At 36.0% G+C, this 15,153-nt stretch overlaps 1 protein-coding gene across 8 annotated transcripts in view; it reads right to left on the reverse strand.

The window, feature by feature from the left end:
* The window catches only part of SMPD3 (sphingomyelin phosphodiesterase 3), a 97,682-nt gene that overhangs the window by 57,025 nt on the left and 25,504 nt on the right, over positions 1–15,153 (reverse strand). For 5 of the 8 annotated variants that reach the window (XM_033517140.1, XM_033517137.1, XM_033517138.1 and 2 more), the window contains exon 1: positions 298–3,013. The exons of 2 other annotated variants lie outside the window; for them this stretch is intronic. The gene's annotated coding sequence lies outside the window, so the exon portion shown is untranslated. Of the gene's footprint in view, positions 1–297; positions 3,014–15,153 lie in introns of those variants that run through there. One more of the 8 variants, XM_033517136.1, reaches the window with a different exon arrangement.

Raw genomic sequence — 15,153 nt, forward strand, 5'->3', positions numbered from 1 at the left:
AGCCTGGTTCAATACAAAGGTTTAAATATGTGACACTTTAGCTGCCACCTCAAAAGAACACTCCCAGAAGGAACCAGAGGTTGACAGGACTCAGATGCATTAGCATCTCAGCTACTTTTAAATTTTAATTTTGAAGTCCCCAGTATACATAGCTGTATCAAGTAGATCTAAACCACAAGCCATGTATTTTGGTTTGATAAGTTTCTATCCAGTAGCAGACTGCTTTCAAAATTTCATTGCAACATATATTAATATCTTTTAGACTTTCACATAACTATCAGTAATAGATTTAGTTACCTTTCTGGCTGAGTTCTTGTTTTAGCTGCTTTTTGAATGTTAATTATTAACACTGACAAAGTGCATTTGCAGCTGTGCTGAACATTTCTTGTGTAGCTGTGGCCTGGAAGGAAGGAAACCTCATTGGGACATTATATAAGTGCAGTTACCATGAATATCACTTTGTTGCTTTGTGACCTCAGCAAAAATCAGTATGCAAAAACACTGCAATTTAAATATTTTCAATTAGCTGCTATTGAGTTAAAGACTGTTATCTTTAATATGACTCACAAAAAAATATAAACAGATGTTAAATTTAGGAGCTGATGAGTTTTCTGCTGCTTTCGATCTCAGTCTTCAAGACTGGCATTGCTAGTGCACAAAGTAACCTCTCAGAGACTTGAAAAAGTGTCAGTAAAATATCCCACAGAATTTCTACTTACATAACCAATGCACAGTCTTCAAAAAAAGTTCAAGTAAACCAACCTGGCAACTTCATCATGTTATAAACAGCTCTGCCTCTCCTTTGCATGTATTTGTGACTGGAGGATGGAGAAACAAATAAAGCAGCAGGAAAAAAAGAAAACTAATTGAGATGTTTAACTCAGAAAGTTTTGCTTCAAGAAGTGTGTGAAGGTAATAAAAAAGGGCTTTTCAAAGCAGTCACTAAATCAAAACATTCAAATGGGGCAATATTGTAGAATTGTAACATACAATTCTAATCAAGGTCCTACTGATTCATGAACATCTAAAATATTGACTAAGAATTATACTCTCTAATTCCTTGTCATCCCATCAACCTACAAAGCACAGAGTGGGAGAGAGAATATAGAACAGAGCCCTCTTCTTGAATCTAAGGAAGGAGTACTTACATAGTGAGGAGCAAGCTGTAACCTCATAGAAGGATGCAGCATTGGGCAAACACATCAAGCACATTAAGAAAAAGGAGGTTTGTCTTTGATATTTAACAAATACCTAAAGATCAGCTGTAAGCAAACATAGAAAAACCACATATAAGCAGAAAAATACAAAAAAAAAAAACCTTTGTCTTGCAACACTCTTGTGTGAGAGTTTTGTTAGTGGCTCTCTTCTGAAATATTTTGCTTATCCCCATACTGCCCGCACAAAGACTGCACTTATGAGGTGAGAGTAGAGTAGTGCTCCAACAGCTTTACAGAGAAAATTAAATTCTAGATAGAATTCAAGTCAGAAGCCATTCTTTCTTCATCAAACCTTACCCATTTTATTATACATTTTTCATGAAACTTACTATATACGTTTTGAAACACCAAATTCTCTCATTACACAAAAATAGGAAACTGTAATATGCACACAGAGAATGAAGGGAACAACATAAATACCAGATTAGTGCATAACATTAAAAGTACAAATAGTAAAATACAGTGTACATGAAAGCTCCAAGTCGTGCACAGTCACATGCAAAGGTACCTCCTACCTATCACACAGATCTTAATTTCACAGCATCCATCTCTGTTGCTGCACCCCAGGGAACAGTGTTGGCATGGTAACTGCAGGCTCTATGTCTTTCTTTTTTTTCCTATTAGCAGTCATATGAGTTTTTTGTTAGCTTCAGGATCAGGTAAATTTGGACTGGTAGCACTACTTATTTGGGGAAAAAAAAGAGAAGAGAGGATTTGTCTGGAAATACAACCAGTCCTACATGAGGAAAGAGTAGAAGCACAAAATAGATTGAAAAAAAAAAAACCCAGACAAAACCCCAACACAACAACAACAAAAACAAACAAATATAAAACCCCAAAAGTCTCATAAAGAAAAGCTATACATGTCTATACTCCTCAAAAGAGTGTCACGAAATAATACACAACTTTTTCAATTTGACTAGAGTCATGTTAAGGACAAAACAGGCTAAATTTAATTTTCACTTTTCATTATCTTGTTCAGTAGAAAAGCAGAAGAATGGTCAGAACTGGGAAAAGTTTTTACAATCATCATCTTAGTGCATCTAATTTTATATACAGGGAAAATGGCAGTCTAAATTTTAAAACAAAGAAAAGAGTGCTTCATACTTCCATTATTTTTATCTCAGAAAAATAACTTGCAGACTAATGAAACACTAGATATTAGATGACTATCAGAAAAAAAGTCAAATTCAAAATGCATGCAGATTAACCTTGCCTGTAAGTGTCTCCAGGATTGCCTCAATGACCAAGTGAACGATTTCCTATTAGTGTAGCCCTTTCTTACATTCCATTTGCACAATATAGGCTGACATGATCCATTCAAAGGCACATGGTGCATAACAAATCACTTATGAATTCATTAGACACTGCTTGTAGTGGACATGCTATGAGGATGCCCTGGGGCTATGATATATCCCATGACAGATACTGAGTGAGCTAAGTAGTCTTGTCAATCTAAAGGTTTATGCAACTTTTTCTTTTTGATATGCAGGAGTTTACTCAGTGCTTAGGAAATGTTTATTTTTGAACAAAACAACACTCTGGGCATTACAGGCACCTATAGTACGCAATGCCTCTCTACACATGTAGGAGTGGTGTGATCTCTTCTTGCAGAAACAAATAGAGAACGTGATTCTGATGCCTTCTGGAAGTTTCTGTGATTGTGAATTAGATGTGCTGTCACACTCAGCTATGTTTTGTTCTTTTGAGTGGATCTCATTTGCCAGACGATGATGTAAGAAATAGAGCAATAACAGATTATCTTTCTTTTTTAAAAGTTAAATTTATTTCAAAAGCACTCTATCCATTTCTTTCAAACTGCAGTCTAGGCAACCATTAATCAAATCTCACTTCATTCTTTTCCAGTTCCTTAGAGCTTTTAGAAAAAAATTATTAAAAAGCAATATAATTAACAGAAGTGTCTTGGCTGCTTCAAGATCCCTCCCACATCTCAGTTCTTCCACTTCACCTCCCCTAACATTAGATCTCTGAAACCACTGCCCTTTCTTGCTTCCCACCAACAAAGCTGACCTTTCACAAAAGCATTCAAAATGCTTTGGCCATCCTCAGTGGGACTAGTGGATGTGGAAACCTTTCTGTATTCATGTTCACATGATCTAACAATTGCTACCTGACAGAGAAGCCAGAAAGCCTTGTCACTCCCAGGTGCCCGATGTTTGCAGAAATGGCATTTCTAATGACTCAGGTGTGACAGGGGGTGATCTGGGCCTTTCATGTTTTGCTGTTACTTTACCATTCAATTTTGTAGAATTCAAAGTGCAACCAATTGCAAGTCAATTCTACAGCTGAACGTTACAGAGCCTATTAGAAAGGTAAATACTCTAAATCAGGCAATTCTTTCCTTCTCAAAGAAAATCCCTTTATTAAAACAAGAAGCTAGAAGAGAGAGGATCTATGTTTCAAAGAAATGTTTGCAAGATGAAGAACTGAAGCAGCTTGGTGCATTTACAATTTTACTATCAAGGAAAAAATGCAAACCTGCTCTGATTAGTACCTACAATCCCTACTTTTCTGGAGAGTCCAGTTCTCACTAGTAAAGGTAGTTGGCAACATACTGGTTAAGTAGGTATGGACAAAAACCAAGCAGGAACTTACTTAAATAAGTATTTAAGAGCTTTTCCTCTTGATTGAACAAAAGGGCATCTTACCTCCACTTGAGCTCAGTTCTGCTACATAAGCCTTACTCTGCAGGGCTCTGCTGTGTCTTGTACTGTGAGAATCCAGGCTTGGCAGCACAGGTTAACCAGCATTTCTGGCTAATTGACACGGAGTTCTGTACAGCAGCTTTGGAATTAACGTGCCATCTAAATATAACATTTCTTATATGGACAGTGAGAGTTTAAAAAATTAGATTTTTTTTTCATAAAGTTTAAGTGTTACCACACCTTTCCATACTGTTCCCATTGGCCTGAACCACCTTTAAATTTTATTTTATTAAATTTAATTTAAATTAAATTCATAGGATCACCTACTTCCTTTTATAACTTAGCATTTTTAAGGATTCTCACACTCCTCTGTGTGAGAGAACACCTTTAGTACCCAAAATGGAAGTGCAAGATTAATTTCAAAACACCTAATAGTGAAAGAGCTGCTCATTTGCTACGATAATAATGTAACCTCATTTTTAATACAAGACAACCATGAATAATTTTAAGACTGAATGCTAAAACACCTAATATTTAAACAGTACCAAAATTACATCAAACTAGATATACAGAATGTACTGAATAGAAGACCAGTTATGTCTGGAAGTTCTTATCCAGATTACTGTTAGACCAGATTGTCACCCTGATGTAACTGCAAATGAGTGCACATAATTATATAGTACTACAAGTTATTTGTTCTGGATCTTATATGTAAAGATTTTTTTCAAATACATTCCAGTCATCATTGTCTAAATCATTATGACCAAAGTCATTCAGTACAACCCTTTACAACATGTTATTTCATAGCATGGCCTAATCATATGCTATATCAAAATAAGATTTGGTAAGGACAGTACAGGAAATAAAGGAAATAAGATTACACTAATTCAAACACTGAATAAAGAATGGAATGACTGTCTCAATTCAGGCAATTTGAATTATTAATGAACTGTTTGCATCTGTAAAGATTCTGTAGAGACTTATTCTATTTCCTCAACCATCTGGATCAGGAAATTGGAATCTCAGCTTCTGAAAGGTCAGGTGCAAGATGCTGGAAAGGGCTGCTCTTTTCCAGAATTTCACTGACTCAAATAGAATTCCCAGGAAGTCCATCCCCATAAATGGACAACAAAGTGCCACAGTAAATAGAGTGGGATACTGAGATAGCAAGGTAAACACACGGTTCCAGAATTATTCTCAAACACTGTTAGATGTTCCTACCATTGAAATACCAAAGCAGGAGAGCAACAGGTGCAATGGTAGTTTTGTATCTGAGTTTCTGTGTCTGTCATCATTCATTACTTAACAGTCACAGCAAGAAGAGAAGCCCTATTTTCTCCTGCACCTGGTGTCTTCCCATTTCTGCCCCAAAGAGGAATATTTTTTTGTAAGAGTTGATAGCCCATACCAGTTTAATCAGCCCATCAGCCACTTGGAGAACACAGAGAGTGATTTTCACTCAGGCACAAATGCTGAATTTATTTGTTCATTCTTCACACTGGAGAATTCTAACACTTCACAGAATAATAGATGTGAGAAATCACTCAGAATATGTATAGTGATTTACATATTAGTAAACCTCTAATCTTACAGAAGTAATCTAATTTGTTCTCTGTACACAGCAAATTCTTTTAAAGAACAGCAGTACATGTCAATGTCTAAAACTGACCAAGACTTGCCATGAGAAATTTATTACTGCCAACATGACTAAAAGAAATCACCAGCCCTTTGCATTAGATATTTTATTGCTTTAATCTTGCTTAGCTACATCTTTTATTAAGTATGTTATTTATTATTTTTGACCTCTCTGCATGCCATTCTTTTGGAAATTTTACAGAGTTATTTAGACTTCAAAAATGCCCTCCTCCCTTCTATTATTGCTCTTCCCTTTTAATCTGAAACCAATATCCAAACCTTACTGTATTTTGGAATTGCAATGAGATAATTCCCTCCTAGCAAACCAACAAAAATTACACAGGTTTAAGTAAAGAATAAGAGGTGATCTTTTAGGGGTTGCTGTTAAGATTTGGGCTCCTGAGCAGCAGTATATTCATAACAGGGTATCAGATGCTATTAGAAAAAACACAGGTAACTGCCATGCACAATATACAGTGTCCAAGCAACAATGTTTGAAAAAATCTACTGCCAAGCCTCAGAATTTTCCATACAAAAGTTAATAAATATCCCTTTCATATATGTCTCACCAGTTGGTCAAACATCATATGCCTTGTAATCGTAGAACCTTCACAAGGGATGCATATAAACAGAAAATGCTGTCATTGATTTTGGCATACCAGTTGGTAAATATATATATCAAATGTTCCACAAGACAGTTCTACTACTACCTACACTAAAAAAATAGTAATAATCATGCTTTACAGTCAGATGGTAAATGGTACATGAATAATTTCCCCACCCATATTGTAAAACACTATTATAGCTACAAAATCCTGCACATTCAAGCACTACATCTTCTAAAACTACACAAGCAGAAATCTTGCAAATGAGACAATGAGAAGACAAAGGGGAAGATGGTATTAGCAGTCTAGCATCACTGGGGCTTACAGTAACCACTTCCTTAATAGAGATCCCTCACATCTCATCCAAGCTCACTGCACCTTTTAAGCATCTATTAAATGACAAAGCAATTCTCATTATGCTCTTGGCAAATCTTGCCCAACAAATCAAGTACAGTATTCCCTGTAGTAATCAAAAGTTATGTTTCCAAGCCTGGATTCACCAGCACATTTGTCACACATAATAGACACCTCAGATTTTCCTGAGAAGTGCAAGTCACCAAAGCCAAATAAATTGCATTACATTTGTTTTTTACTTCCAACTGCATCACTCAGCCCTGCCATGAATTTCTGCCACAATTGAGATGTTCCTCACTTCAGCATTTTCCAATTACAATAGACTTAAAACTAGCACACAAAATAACAATAATAAAAAACCTCAACGAAGAAATACATTTTTACCACTGGTATGCTTGCCTCACCATCATTCATGAGACATATCTCTCAAATTTCAGCAATGCCTGTTGAAGAGGAAACTCCAAGGGAAGCACTGCTGATTTCTGCTGAAATAGAATCATGCAACAACATCATTTTCAGAGTTTTACATATTTACCTTTGCCAAGCAAAGCATGAGAAAGGTATGTGCCAAAGCATGGTCATTAAGACTGGTTTTGGTAATCAGATAATGAAAGATTTTACTTTATATCAGTGCCTCATTCTTGACATTTAGGTCTATGGTTTTATTCCACCATCAGGTTCCACAAATCCCATTTGGAATTACTGAGCACCTCAGGCACTGTCTGCAGTAAGCAGGGCTTTACAATCAACATTTCTGAAGCAAAATATGCTCCAGTCACTTTAGAAACTTCTTGCAAAAAAAGTGAAAAAAGCTAAATGAAATGTTCAGCTGAGTTCTGAGTTCAACAGTTACTACAAACACCTGTCAGGAACCCTTTACACAGTTCCAGACAATCCTGTAGAGAAGACTGTATAGTCTTATACAGTCACCATCTCGTTTCAGTAAATGAACATATGGCACAAAAGTGGTAAGAAAAAACAGTGACTGCTTTTCATTGTACTTCATTCTGAACCAGCCAGACAGAATGACATACTCTCCATATCAGTTTTCAGAGGCACTGACTGATTCAACATTTTGTGTAACACAGAATAAAGTTAACAGCAGACATGCAGATGTGTCTTAAATCCACAGGTATCTGAACACACTGACTTCCCAGAGGTCTAATATCTTCATTTTTTTACAATATTTGTATCTCACAAATAAACAAAGGCTATTCAATATGCATATACCTAAACAATGTTTAATATCAGAAGTTTCAGGACTTTTTTTTCTTTTTTTTAAAATCACATCCATTTCTCTTTCCCACATTCAGCAGCCATCTGTGGATATTTCCAGCACTGTGCTCAGCATCCTCCTCTCTCAGCAGCAGACTTCAGCACATCCCCTCATCCTAGTGCAGATAATCACTGCAGTTTTGCAGAGATCCTGGCTGCAGCCGCATCCTGCCGTCCTCATGGAGAGAGCCCCTGTAACTCCACCAGTGCTGGCCACATCGCAAGACAGCACCTTCCTAAACCTGTCTGTCAGGAATACACATTCTTGACTTCCCTGGACTGAAGATTTGGGTCCTAGAAGTTTGCTCTGTTATTCTGTTCTCATCAACAGGAATCACACAGGTGAATATTCACACCAGGTCCTAGCACACACACTTCAGATTTTAGCAATACCAGCATGCCAAAGGTGAGAATAGTTCTATACTCAGCTATTACTGGAAGAAAGATTAAATATAAATGATTATGAACACATAATAGCAATGTGACTATTCATATAAGGCTTTAAGGAAGAAAAAGCTTCTGCAATGCTACTAACACAAAATTTATCTTATAAATAACCACCTCTGCTTCCACAAGTCAATTTTCATGCACCAATCTTTCTACACTCAAGAGCTATAAACAGCTTTCTTCAAAAGAAAAAAATGTCCTCCCAGCAACCTACTTTAATCAAGATTACACAGCTACTTGGTGTAAACATTCCAGAATACAATTCCATTACCAAATTCTTGAGAAGATTTGTAAAAGAAAACAAAATCAAGTGACTTTCCAATTCCCATAGTTTAGAGTTTCCTCACCATGAGTATGCTACTGGTCCCTGAAGATGATTTCTGCCTGAAGAATACTGCAGCATGACAAACTAATGCTCCACAAAATATTTCTAATGCAAAACTTTCAAATGTAATATTAGACAAGAAGAACTTTGTATAATTTCCCAATAAAAATATTGCTTTCTAATTTTAAAGGTCTCTTTGGAAATCATTATGCAGCAACCTTTTCTCCTCAGTGGGACTCAGCAACAGATTAGCAGCAGTTAAAAACCTGAGATTTGTACCCTGTGGTTAAGCAAAGAAAAAAGCCATGCTGGTTGCTAATATTTTGGCCAAATCTGACTGTAAAGAAAATAGGAAGCTTGGGACTACCAGCCCATGTCTTCTACATGGGACAAGTTCAACCTTTGCAATAATAGAACAAGTTATTACAAGAATTACAACAATCTAGTACTTCAAACATTTTAGAACAGTCTGTGTATAAAATATCTAACCTTTTTTTCCCTACATGTCAAAAGAAATTAGATTTCCCAATATCTAATTTCAGAAGCAAAATGCTGATGTGTATAGTTTTAGTAACAAATAATAATTATGTTAATAATCAGTAGCACATACAAGATTTTGCTGGTAGAGAAAAAATTCAAAGGCTAAAATTGCAGCAGAGGCAAAGTGGAGACATCTTCAAGTTTCTTGCTGCAGTCCTAAAGATCAGAATTTAAACAACCCAGACTGAGAATGAGCAAACTTTCTATTCAAATATTTCTGGCTGTTCAAATTTAGTCTCCTGTTAAAGCTCTATTAAGAACCTTTCAGAAGCAAACAATGGGCTTTTCAAAAATGAGACAGCAAATCTCTAATAAAAAGAGCCACCTCTGAGACAAACAAATGAAGATTATTAAACTTCTTTTTTAATAAATGAAAGTGTGAAAGAATTTTTTCCCCTTAAAAACGTAAGTATTCTCACATAGCTATCAGTCAAAAAATATCAACAGATTTAATGAAAAGCACTTATTAGTTTTCTATTTTAAATTGGTTCACATGTGTCTGAAATAATCCGACTGTATATTTCATAGTTAAAATAACAAAATGCCTTTGCATATGATTTTTTTAAGGTGACTGACAATTTTGAGAAATTATTAAATTTCACATAGACAGAAGACTTACAAAATAAGTTACATAATGAAACAGCTTCTCTATATAGGGAAGGTTCTTTCTGCTTGTATTAAATCTGAACAAAACTTCCAGCTAATACAGTAAAATAAGAGAATGCACCAACCTTGGGCTCAGAAACTACAGCTAAGGAACTGCTCCAGTGCAGCTACTACTTCATCCTACTGGCTGGAAAACTACCAAGCTTCTGAGCCTTCCTAGCAGCATTTTAAAGCCAGAGGCAGAAGAGGAAAGAAACAGCAATGATTTAGAGCATCAGCTGCCTAACAGGGACTGCAATTTCGGATTAATTTTTAGATGAAATATCTCTACACATGCTGTCACTACAAGCTAAAAAGTTATTACCAGAATGCATTAGTTGATCTGTTTTAGGTTGAAGGGAAGAGAGTGTTGAGGGCCACAAGGACAGCAGCTGCTGATGTATCTCAGTTCTCTGACTCCTCCTTAGAAAGAACCACAGAAGAAAATGCTGCAGTTTCTGCTGATATTTAGTACCATGCTGGCTTTTAACCAATTACCAACCAGACAAATACAAGTTAGATATCTGGGGCCTATGAACAGTTTTCCATGGTTGTGACCCATTTTCCCCATTTTCCAGCTGCAGTCTAAGGGAACAGAATGTTATCCATGAAAGAATCTCAAAAGTTGATTTAAAAAATCAACACGTGGTCTGCAACGTATTTATAAACAAGTGAAAATGGTAGAGAGGAAAGAAGATGGAACAAATATTCAAGTATTAGTCCTATTTTTTGTAAGTAAAAGCCTTTGTGATTAGATTGCAAAATAGCACATTTGGATTTTTCTTTCAATACAGTAACATGACTCACAACTATTTTTTAATTTAATTTTCTGTATTCAATATGATCACTTTATATCAAAAAGGTAAAGATACTGCAATAAAAATTATGTCAGCAGGTTTATAGCATACACAGACATGCCTGTAGAGCACATGCTATATGATCTTACAAACTAAACAAGAAACTGAAAAAATTCAGCCTGAGTAACCAAATTTCTGACACTTCCCAGGTCCTTTAGCAGGATGTGTGCCAGACAATAATATTAATCTTTGTATACTCTAGGTGAAATTGTTCCACCCCAACAGAGATCTTCAAGTAAAACAGTGTATTATACACATGAAGCTAAGTAGTGGAAGATGTGTTATATTTTCCATGAACAAAACCTTATATATCTTTTTTACTGGCAACCTCAAATGTAGTCTTCTATAGGCAATTAATTTTTAACTGTAGATATTTTTTCCTACTCTTAGAAACATTAATACTAAAATCACTTTCTTTAGCATACAAAAATGTCCTCAATTCCCCACGCAGTTTCTTTGAATTCTAATAGATATAAAAAATTAATGAAAAAAACCCCAAACCCATGTCTAGAATGCAAATTTTGAAATAAAGTAATTTTGAACAATTTTTGAAATTTAAAAATTTTTGTGTTCTCAGTTTTATCCTCCTGAAAAGACTACATTAACACAAACTGGGACTGGAGTCTCACTTAAAAGGCACAATAAACATTAAAAGACAGCTGCCTCTGCAGTAGGGGAGGTATACTTTTGCTAAGTAACTCACTGAACTATAGTAAAAAAAGATTTACAGCACTGAGGACTTTTGAATTCACAGTAGACTTTGGAAAAGAAGAGGTTTCTGCTAAATAGCTTATTAGTGCTGATGAAAGCCTACAATACAAAATCTTTTCAAGGTCATGCATTTCAAACCCATGAAAACTGGTTAAACTCAAATTATCTGTTTATTACTAATTTAATTCCAAACATCTCAAATTTTATATCTGACAGTTTAAACTTCAGCTTTAAAAATATTTAAGGGAAAATAAATGTGCCTCCAGCTCCTAAGTGAATAGCTAATGCTGAGACTCTGATTTTTTTAAAATAAACTCCAGATTTGATTATTCATACTCTAATAGTTGAACTACAGTAGCAGAATGAAAAACAGACGCTACCAAATCCACACATCATGTAGACTAGATTTCAATAAAATCAGAAATACCATAAAAGCACATTGAAGGTCCTAGAAATCTCATGTACAATGGGTCAATAACAGGAGATAAATGGTGTTACAGCCTTTTAAATGAGACAGAACACAAACAACCTTCTCTGCAGCTTGGTTGTCTGCACAAAGGTCTCAACATTTCAGCCAAAGAAAATATTCTTGAAAACATAGCCAGTCCTACAATGATAGAAAATCAGTGTAAAACAAAGAGGTAAGCAACTACTGCAGTGAAGTCTTTTTTTCTTGACATAGACTCATGCTGGAAATCAGAGGGAGCTACAGAGGCGAGTGCCTGAGCTGCAGAAGGATTCGTACAGCCACGCAAATGCTCACAGTGCTGTAAAACGTGCAGGACAGTTACTTGTATGAGTTATTCCAGAATGTTCTTTGTGCAGCACCCTACTTAGCATTGCTCCATATCAATTATCCTCATGGTATGTCAAAGACAAAAAAACCCCAGAAACACTCTGGCCAGTGTGAGCAATTGTCTTACTAGCTGAAATGGCTCAAACCCCAAATACCCTGTAGATAACTTAGGGGGAAAAAAAAATAAATTACCTAAAGTCTTTCCCATGGAAAATACAACCAGGGAGAGAGCATCACCGGGAACGAAAATGCAGGAGATGTCTGTATGTGTCCAGCAGTGTCTGTAAAAAAAATATTCTATTAAAGAAAATGTCTTTTCCATTGTGCTGCCTGGCAACTTGCCTAATTACTGTGGTAAAAAAGAAAAATGGATGAAAAATGATCCTGCACAGCTTGTAACTCTCTATAAGCTCTTTCTAACTTGAAAATTTTATTTGCTCTAAACAAATGTTAATTTCTCTGCTTAAAAATGTCTGGGATTGCTGAGAGGTTAACAAGATATACTTTAAGCAATATTTTAATATATTTTATTATAGCAAGAGAGTAATTACATTAATAAAAAAGCAATAAATCTAAAGTTTTTATGGCCTTATTCCCCTATAGATCCACAGTAATTTTGTAATAATTATCTCAAACTCTCTACCCAAATAAAATTCCATGTGAAATTGCTTCCTATCCATCTCCCAGTCTTTGGTTCCAGTGCCAAAAAAACTGATTTAGTGATAAGGCATTAACAAACGTGAGCTGATTTAATTTTCCACTCTGCCTATTATGTATTTTGGGACGGGTTGTTTAATTAAAACACAGACTCTCAAAAGCCTCTAACTGTCTACTGCACTTCTTCCTTCTTGGTCTGAACATGCAGCTATGTCCATTCCAAAACATTATCTGCTGATGTGAGCTTCCAGTCAGTTCCAAAATTTAATATTAAATCTATTTAACAGATGGTTCAAACTAGGGTCTTAAATGTTAACCATCATAGAGCAAAACAGTGAGCAGAAGAAAAATGAGGGTACAACCCTGCAAGCACCTCCATAGAATTTAACAGCCCCTTAAAGTTCCCAGTTACATTTAACAGCAGGAAGGCAACCAAGTATGCAAGTCCCTGAAGTGGAACAAGTAATTCTGACATCAATCTAGCAACTCTGGCATCAGACTCTTTTTCTTTTCCTTTTCCTTCTCCTTAAAATGAGAGAATAGATAACAGAAGCTACATGTATTTCCATTAGAACTTCTGATATAAACTTGAGATGTAATGACAAAATTGACAGCTTTACTTAAAGGAATTCACCTTGAGGGCTGTTGCAGGATATCAAGTTGAACTTGTCTCTTCCATTGCTTTGGAAGAATGCTGTATAACAGCAGTCCTGAAATTACACTTGCTCTGTATCCTGTCTGCATTCTATTTTATTAATTCTGTCAATGAGAAACAGATGCTATGTTTGCTTTTCTCCTGACAGCAGTTCATTGGGGGAAAGCAACAAGCTTGAGGACAGTTTAAGAATGTTTAATTGCTTTACAAAATCGGACACTAAAGGATGAAACCTGAGTGCAAAGTTGCAGATAAACAAAATACCTATCAATTTCAATAAGTTTAGGGCTCTTCCCTAAATCATATTCCTATTACACTGCACAGTGACAATACAGTGACACACAACAGACATGAGAAGCATTACTACCACTGTGCCCACCTCCCAAATGTCAGTTATAAAATCAGCAAGATACCTCCTGAGTTACCCACTGACTGTGATGTGCTGATATTGGCAAGTACTACCCATAGCAAATCAACAACTAGGTGGATTTCTCCTTGCCCACAGGTTTCAGGAGCATGCCTTTCCCCCCATTTTTAGTTGCTGTCTATAATAGGTTTATACAGATTAGCTGCATTAGCGTTGTGTCCCTGATAAGCTGTGATGCTGGCTGGATAATCATCTTCTCTCTCCTTTCCATGACCCTTCTTCAGTATGAGTTGTTCCTGGGTTTGTCTGGGTTTTTCAAACTGCCCCACTCCCTGACCTTTTACAGGTCTATTGATCTCTTCACATTTCAGGAAACAGCTGTAGAATGTGTAGCAGGCTGTTAGTTGTCTTGTTGCAACTTGAGAAATTAATGAGTCTGTCACTAAATCAAGCATCATCAGGTACATATTTCTCATCTTGTAGCTTTCAGTGACTATACCCAGATTTTAAAGGCTGCACATCAGTTGCTCTGTTTATCATATCCAGAACTGCCATTGAATTAGAAGAAAACAACAAAATAGAATGACTCTGGTCACTATGGGTAGATTTCCTTACCTTGCTCTTCCCAAAATTCAAGTCAAACCTGGTTTTACTAGTCAGTATTAGTCAATTTGAGGGAATGAACTAATGACATCAAAAACTTTCCCACCATTCACAACTGTAAATTACTAAGGAAAACAGTAATGACTTGTGGAGTAATCACCTTCTGTACCAGATCATGCTGGTGAATTTTATAAAGCCCAAGAGCAGGAGAGAAACCAGAATCAAGCAGACATAATGCCATTCCTCCTATCTTATCAGTAATTTCTAAGATAAGAACACAAAGAACAACTATTGAAAGGAGCTACCTCACTACTACAAACCATAGTGAAAGAACCATAGTGTGAACTACAGACATTTCATTGCAGAGATAAAATTATTCTGTATGGCTGTTGGGAGGGTTCAGTGTCATCTAGGATATATGAGCACTCTCTGTTCTTGCTGAATATCGTTTTGAACAAAACAGCAATGGAAAGGATTTTCCTCATTAACGAGCCATGATGGGGAGAAGAATGAAACTTAAGCCAGCTAATTTTTCCAGGATCATAATGTTCTTCATTTTTAGGTCATTTAAGTTCCATATTAATTCTAGAAAGATGGAAACTGCAATCCCCCTGCTCCCTCTCTCATTACATATGTAATTGTAAAAGCTACCCTGCTGTAATAAAACATTAATCTCTGTACTTCTTATTATGGGATCACAGGCTCATAGTGATAGATGACCATGTGTCAGAGCACATTTCCACAGTACACCATAATATCACCAAGTCATCATTTGGAATATGAAAGCACAAGTCTGAA

The sequence above is a fragment of the Parus major genome, chromosome 11 (assembly GCF_001522545.3).
Source record: "Parus major isolate Abel chromosome 11, Parus_major1.1, whole genome shotgun sequence".
Classification (NCBI taxonomy): Eukaryota; Metazoa; Chordata; class Aves; order Passeriformes; family Paridae; genus Parus; species Parus major.